A 9014-nucleotide genomic window follows, 5' to 3' on the forward strand; every position below is an offset into this window, starting at 1 on the left:
CAAGAATTGCCATGTCTATATTCCTACTTATATTGACAGTTCAAAACCTCTGGTATTTCTGCGCTGTTCATTTCTTTATTGCATAAAGAACATCCAGTTCTTTATTCAGTGTTCAATGTTAGTAATATCTATGCAGTTTCTCAAAGATAGACAAAAGAAATCTTATGGAAAAATATCCATGGAATAAGATGTCCAGAGGTTATTTTATACTCATCAGTTGTTTGTTATCTTCAGTTGTGAAACATGAAGATTTACTATCACTCTCACAAGTTTGAAACAAACAAACAAACAAACAGCTTTTCTGCTGGATTTGTAGATTTTAGTATAATCATTACAAAATATCCAGTTTTACTTTGAATTTTGCTATGCATATCAATTATTCATATAGCTATTTAGAATATGGTGGCGTTAGCCAACCCAGCTCCATTGTGAAATAGAGCTCTAACTGATAGCTACATTCTGGAATTGGTGATGTTTGCTAATGTACCCAAATCTGCATCTAGCATTCCTCAGCTGCACACAGCAAAAACATGTGGTGTCATTTTATTATCTCCAGAGTTTAGTATGTATTTTGCTTCAGATATATTATGCTACATTCTTTGTTTGTTTTGCTATCACTGAATCACAGTATCACAGAATGGCCAGGGTTGAAAGGGACCTCAAGGATCATAAATCTCCAACTCCCCTGCCACATGCAGAGCCACCAACCTCCCCATTTAATACTAGACCAGGCTGCCCAAGTCTCCATCCAATCTGGCCTTGAACACTTCCAGGCACGAGGCATCCACAGTCTCTCTGGGCAGCTTGTTCCAGTACCTCTACAAGTGTGGTTTTTATTGATTCTGTTGCATTGGACATCAGTCTTTCTCTGGAATGATTACAGTGAGTACAGAAAGAAATCTTCCCAGTGATAGGTTGGCTTTGGTGAGACCTTGATTGCCTATATAGTTTTTGTTTTTAAGTACAGCTGCTTCATCTGCAATACATACTTTGTGTGGGTTCATCAGCTGATCTTGTGCCATCTACCTGGATGATGTTTCTTCGAAAGCTCCTCAGATGATTTTATTATTTTGGATGATCAGAAGTAGTTGTGACTGTTTTAGAACATTTTTTTTGCCATTGCATATGCTTGTTGCCATACTGCACATAGTAAATTGTAATATTCAATGCTAATCTGGTAAAAAAAAATATTTGTACAAGTATTTCTCACCTACTTCAGCAATGCTTCATGGCTTAGTAATTTAACTTGCAGAAAATAATTACAGAGTGCAATAGAGGAAGCCATGATAGAATCAGGACAAATAGAATGTTTTGTAATCTTCATAATGGGCATGATTGAAGGACAACTTCTACTATGCCATATGTAACAGTAAATATTTCTGAAAAATGTCTCAGGTATGACTATTTAACAAAACCATTTTACAGAATAAGTTCATTGGTGTCTTTTCATAAGGAAATATTTAACCAGATTTAATTTGTTAGGCATTTCTATATAGCTGCATGTGCTTGTTTGTATGTTACATATTCCTGGGAACTACCTAAGGCCTAGTCAGATGAAGAAGGGAAAACAGCTTATTAAAGTAATAATAATAGTAATAATAAAAATAATAATAACAATACTCTGTGTGTATGTTTCAAAGGGGAGGAATTAATATTACTACTGGCAACTACCTAGCAGTTGGAAAGTTCTCAAGAAAACACAAGTCATCAATCTGCCTAATCCATCTGCTGAGAAAAGAACTATGTTGCCATTAGCAGGTCTGTCTCTATAATCCTGTGTGCATTTACATGACAGATGTCTTATATATACATGTTTTTTACTTAGTAGTTAATTATGCTAAATAGCATTTAATTTACCAAATGCAAATAGCTCTAAGGTCACTATTTCTTTTTTGAAAGTGGCAACACAATAATCACGGCAAAATAGAAACTCCCACATGGCATTTTAATGTTATGATGATAAATCAATGACTTATTCAATACGTCTACTAAAAGAGTTCATTTTACTACTAGGTATAGTTGATAATTCGTGTTCCATATTGGTTAAAGTAATTTGGCACAGTGTGCTACCTTTCTCTTTGTTTACATATATTCTATTTAAATGCTGCCATACCTTTCCAAATTGAAAGCAATAAAGCTCATCTGTAAGCTCCAGGTGGAATAGTATTCTTCAAGTGTGGAGGTAATTGTTGAGGAAACAAGTCTTTTTTTATGCATTCATATTAGAAGTGTTAATCACAAATACAATATGCAAGAGATATTCCTGAGTATTTTTTTTTTCTTCAAAATTCTTTATTTTTCAGTATTCTATTATTCATTTTTCCTGGGTGCTAGCTGTCTTACAAAAGGAACAACTTTTCAAGTTAGACAAATCCCATCCAGTGTCCAGAGCAGCATATATCTAGCAGCATGCATTGTGATTTTAGATGAGACGTCTTAAATGTACCAGACATCTACCACATCTCGAATCTAAACAATGCCAAATAATCCTGCCCATGTGCACAGTATCTTTGTGTATGCACAGCAGGTCTTATGGTTTGCAGGATTGTTGGTGTTATTACATGCATTATTTCTGCTGCTGCAAATATATAATCAATCCTTTCAGAATTTATTTCCTTACTGGCTTATGAACACTTACTGGAAAGTAAAACATCAGTTTTGCTCCAACAGCTTTCTCCCACTGCCTTCTTTACCAGCATCTCATATTTGATTAGAATGATTTCCAGACAAACATTTTTGTTTTTACTATTAAGACAAATATTTCTTGAAACATACGCAGCTACAGTATGTAATAGGGTTGCTTGTTAAGCCTTTTTTTTTTTTTTTTTTTTTTTTTTTTGCTATGTTGATTGCTATGAACTTTTTAAAACAAACAAAAAAATTGTTTTAGGGAAATTGAAGAAATTTTGCCTTCTGTTTTCTGTGTTGTACAGAGGAACTCAAAATATGGGTGATTTAGCTAGGACACCCATTTTTACTTCATTTTGTCTGTGCTTCACATGATACTGTATCTACACAAATATAACATACAGCATGCCTGATTCACCAAATTAAAAACATTGAGGTCATCTGGTAAGCATGTTAACATTTATTTTTAATAATGTATGAATTCTTCCTTTTCTGTAATGGTGTACAAGCAATGTTTTTGAAACCTGGATCAGTGTTGGCTAACAACCAAAAGCTGAAGTGTATTGTAGGTTACATGAAAATTTGGCTTTTTTTTTTTTTTTTAATAGAAAAATAACATAACTGCTGATTATTTGAAAGTCCATTAAATCATTTGGCATCAAAAATAGTCAGCAGCAATTAATTTAAATCTTTATCAGAAGTAACAAAGTCATCATCTCCTATTCTTAATATATACACTGATTTCATATACAGTATATATAACTGCTTAAAAATCTAAAAGACATAATTTAAAAGGTCATTTATACAAATCTTTTTTGTAAGAAATGCTTCAAACTTAGCTTCTTCAAAGATTTATATGAAACAGTTTATTTTAAGAAGTAATCATCAAAACTAATCTTCTCTCTTGTTTTTCAAGTCTACGGTATATAAAAAGAGGAAAGAAATTAATTGTCTATTATGTACATTTCAGATTCCTTACAAGCTGTCACTGTAAATAGCCTCATATACACATAAGACCTCTTTCTGCGCTGTTATGTCAATGTAAAGGAGCATTTTAATTTCATTGGCTTCCATCTGAGGGTCCTCCATACTATAAGCATCATACAGCTGGATTTAAATGCATGCTATTTATAATAGGACTGTTAAGAATGGGATGCAAAAAAAAAAAAAAAGAAAGAAAAAAACTTGAAAAGAAATGCCCACCAAAAGCCATTTTGATTCAAGTGTTTGTTGTGTTTTGAAGCTTTTGGAAAATCACCAGTTTGCGATATTCTTCCAGATTATTTATAACTTTATCTTTTGCCATTTCTTTTAAATTTTTTAACAGTATGCAATGAATGCTGAGCTGCAACATTCTTTTTTTTTTTAATTTCCAAACTCAAAGCAGTCTGCCAGTAGCAGTTACAGGGAAAACTACTGTATCTGTGAAATGTACAAAAGACTTCAGTCTTTAGCTGTAGGATGACAATTAATCCAACACAAACAAATTTCTCTTTTGCTCCTTCCCTATAAACCTAACAGCAGAGATATTTTGAGATGATAGTCCACTGCAAACAATTAGCTTGCTAAATTAAAAGATTTTATTTTTTTCAGATTTTTAATAGCAAAGAAAGCATCATTTTGCCCTCAGTAACACTGTAAGAACTGAGTAATCAGAAACGAATTATTGATGTGTTTTTTAGACTGATGTGTTGGCAAGAAAAGCACAAAAAGGAGAAAATAAAACAAGATTTCAGTTACAGTTGATCCTCAAGAAAACATAACTTTTCTCCTTCTTTTAAAGTAATTCAGTAGTTGGTTGTGATTCATTTTTACAGACAAATTTAGCCTTTTTCTTTGCTATTGTTTTCCTCTATTGTTTAGAAGAAAAGCAGAACTATATACAATCTTTCAACTACATTAATGTATGTGCAAATTTTATGACTGTGAAATCAAATAAAACAATACTGAGGAAGCTCAGAACGAAAGCTATCTATAATAACTTGCATTAAGCAATTTACTTCGTGCTTGGTATTGTTTAGATAAGCTAATTAGGGAAGATTAACCTTTAAATTTTTATATTCTAAAGTACATTGATCTCATTCTTGGTTCTTAATGCTCTTAGCTCTGTAAACAACATTTGACATTTGCCAATAGTAATGTCAGGGACAAATGTCCCCCATCTTACAGGTAACAAAGATTTTAAACTGGGTTTTTTAGGTTTTTTTGTTTGTTTGTTTTGTTTCATTGTTGGTTTGGGTTTTTTTTGAGAACATGAACATGTTGAGGATTGGTAGCAATGCAGTCTACTTTTTGTTTTTAGCGGTGAATTAAATGATGACATTACTGTAGAAATCATTACTTGGGAAAGAAATGCTCAACACTGAAATGTATTAGGTATGCAGTAAGACTTATTTTTAAGTAATTGCCACTACTCTATTTTATTTAAAAGAAACAAAAACACTTTAAGGAATTAACGTAAGAAAAAGCAGTTCTCAGATGTTTTCTGATCTCGAATCAGAGGCACTCAATTACATGCTGTTGTGCCTCTAATGTTTATACATAGTTCCAATATTTGTGTTTGTGTATGCCCTAATTGAAGTATTCAACACTGAAAATTAAACAAATAACAACAATTCAGGATAGATTCAATGTTTACCTTTCAAGTTTTCCAGTATCTTTCTTAACACAAAGTCTGAGTCAGTCCTAACACAGATTGTCTTTTTTTTTTTAAACTATGGAGTGCCCAATCATCTGCTCAATAAATTTATTTGAAGAATCCAGAAGAGACCATTAAGAATGGAAGTTTTAAACATATTACTCAACAAATTGCAGACATGAAGTTCCAGAGTTCAGAAGAAAATTGGTAACCACTGAACCAGAGGAGAATTTACAGGACAGGCTCTGTAGCAATACTAAATTTTATTAGTATTACACAAGTGCTAGAGATTTTTGTAAGTGTAATACAAAAGCTAGATGAAATAGTAGAACACTGATTATATGTAATGGATCTGTAATACGTTTCTTTCAGTTTCACAAGATATAACAGTTCAACATGTGTTCTGTGTTTAGATGGCATATTCCTTGAAATACAAAAACGTTTCATACTCACCCATGCTTACTCTTCTATTAAAAACAAAAGCTGTTGGAAAAATGCGAAGAAAATCAAATAAAGGGTGAGGCCTTGAGAACGCCAAGAAACAAGCATGAATAAAGTAAATGACTCCTCAAAAATAGATTTTTTATTTCTTTCTTTATTCGTTTGTTTATTTTGTAGAAACATTAAGGACATTGGCTTTTGAAAGATATATCTACCATTAAATGTAAACTGATGATTTCAAGTACCTAACTCAATGGAACTTTTAAGTATTTATTTATTTTTTGTTAGTGTTAAGCCCAAAATGGAACTGGAGCCAATGTTGAAAATAGTATTTGTTCTATTACTACATCAAATATTCCTAACAAAAGCTGCATGTAGAAGAGAGGATGCTGTGGCTTAACTTCCTTTTTGAGAATTCCTTCTTGCTAAAGGCTGATTCCTAACTTGAAGAACAATGCTTAAGCAACAGCATAAAATTTTAAAATACTATAATTACTTTTGTTAGGAGCTGATGCTGTGACATCTGTAGAATTTGACAGAAGCTGTAAAGCCAATGTCTATAGGCAGGACTTGTCTAATTTGGAAAAAGAAAACTAGTATTTTCCCTTAGTATCTCATGCAAGATTCAAAGGCCTTTTGAAAGTCCCACTGATTTTCCATCATTCTTCTCTTTATCCATTTTTATGCTGACACCTGAAGAAAAATAGCAACATCAAAGTATGGCACTTCCCTGGTAATGTCTTCTAAATTGTTATATCACTCCAGTCTGAGCAATTTAGAATCCAACTTTTAATTTCAATTGGTTCTTTTTGGTCTCATTTCCTAATACATGGCAATTTACATCTAGTATTAACCAAAACACATTATCAAGTTAACATAATAATCAGAGGCTAACTTTAATAATGTGTGGCTAAACTACTTATGAAAAATGTCATTTATAAAGCTGTTTTTGTCACTGAGCATTGTCTGTATGAATATGTGCATACCAGAATATTCATACAATATATATAATTTTATTTATACAAAATATATATGATATTAAGCGTTTGTTTGCTATTGAGATTGGTGGAAACTTATGTTTCCAAACTCCATATGGGAGATTCTCAGAGCATCTTTTCGTAGATATCTACTGCACAGGGAAAATGTGTTCTGAAAGTTTGGTTCAGAACCTGATGTATTACAAGAAAGAAAATTCAATGAGCTCTGGCTTTTTTTTTTTCTTTTTTTTTTTTTTTTTTTTTTTTTTTCTTTTTTCCTTTTTGTCTTCAATCCAAATTTTTGCACAGGGATTCATTCAGCTTTATCAGCAGGCTAATAAACTGTTAAGAAAATGAGGAAGATTTATTGAATACACAATATTCTTAATGAATCATGAATTTGGTGTTGAAATAAAAGAACTTTGTCCCTTTCCTTCTTCTAGCAGTCATTCTGTTTTGTGTCTATTAGTTCATACTTTTAGTCTCTATCTATGCTGAGATTTTCTATAAAACTGATAACTGACTATTCTGTCAAACTTATAGTACTGAAGACATGGGGAAGGTAAACTAGATCTGCACAAATATGTTACCCTCTTCCAAAGCATCAGTGTGTTACTCTCTGATTCTGCATTATACTTAGTTGCTTTTTTTTCTCCTATGAAATTAATGCGGAAGACTTATGAATGTGTAAGAATGGGTCCTTATGGACATTTTGAAGTAAAATGTTAGGACTTTAAACCATAGACTGGTGAGATATTAAATATAATTTTTACTTTCTCTTTTTTTTACTTCAAAACTGGAGAAATCACACAGCTGACCATTTTGCAGCTACTTAATGCTGTTGTAAACAGATCATAATAAGCGCATGATATACATGATTGTCTGGGCTGATAAATGGCAGTGTCTGGATTGTTCAGCATCAGTGGAAGGAGGGAACAAGAAAAAAAATTCCTTCCTGATTGCAGCTGCAAATGGAAGCAATTTTTCTTTCCTGCATTAATGAATGCAATTCATGTAATGCATATTGCTACAGTCAACAGCAAAATTTTCATGTTCGGTTCACAGACATAAAGTATTTTAATTAAGAATATCAATGAGCAATGACAATTCACTTCCAGAAAAAGCAAAGAAAGATGATTCTTTGGCCATGTAAAAGGAGTTGTTTTTCTGTGAATGCAGTTAATCAGTGTAAAGAATTCACTTTCCTAACAGTCTTTGATGAAAGAATATTCTTTAAGCCATATTATGTTTTATTTTTCTGTTTTCCTTTTCTAACCTTACTTCACATGCAGTATTTGACATTAAGCCTGCATTTTACAGTCTCTAGTGATAAAATCACTTCATTTGCTATAAACATCACAAATTAAAAGAGCTTTCAGCAACTGAAATCCAGTACAACATACACAAAACTAAAGTAATTCATTGTCTAGAGACCATAACAAATTTTAATGTGCATTTACAGAGTAAACAGAGTGTTGAATGTTGTCAAACCAGTGGAAGTGAAGGCAGGTATTACAAAATCCACACAGTACAGAATTACAAATTAAAAAGAGATGGTTTGTCAAAAAGAAGAAAGAAAAAAGAGACAGACAGAAAGAAAGAAAGATGTTTGTTGGTGGCACATCATACAGATAATATTAAAAACTGGCTTGCATGAGGACCAAAGTATATCTACTTGGAAGTTATATCACACAGACTGTAAGCAATTTACAGAATTTAAGTTAGTTTTGCATATACAGAAGTTGCAAAATAATAGAAAACACATTGAAATATAGAACACACATGAAAAAGAAAGATATATATATATATAAACCTCCACACAGTCATCAGGGGTTGGCCTAAGTCAGCAATTGCCACTGTTGAACAAGAAACATACTAAAAAAAAAACCCACAGAGGAAAAAGAATAACAACAATAACAACGATCTATTTTCATTTGTTTTCAAAAAAAGGAAGTCCTCTGGTCTGCTTAGATGCTCTGCAGAATTTCTTTTCTGCTTCCTATTCCTCATGCAGGGAAAAAAATAAAAATAAAAATAAAAAAAAGAAAGAAAGAAAGACAGAAAGAAAGGAAAAAGAAAAAAACCCACACTTTTTGGCAGAGTCTGTGGGATGGGTTGGGGGGTCGATGTTGAATCAGTATTCTTCATCTCATTATTTGTCCTCTGTTCGCTTCTAGGCTTGAACAATTCTTTTAGCGTAGGAAGCCAAATGTCATCCATGGTTAATTCTACAATACTGATGACTCGCAGACTAACCCCCGAGAAGTCAAGGATGAGGCTTCTCCTCGCCAAAAGAGAAGGAAACTAGGTCTTCTGTTATGAAACATTTG

This window comes from Centrocercus urophasianus, unplaced genomic scaffold (genome assembly GCF_019232065.1).
Source record: "Centrocercus urophasianus isolate 14NV4802_14NV808 unplaced genomic scaffold, USGS_Curo_1.0 seq_11, whole genome shotgun sequence".
Lineage (NCBI taxonomy): Eukaryota > Metazoa > Chordata > Aves > Galliformes > Phasianidae > Centrocercus > Centrocercus urophasianus.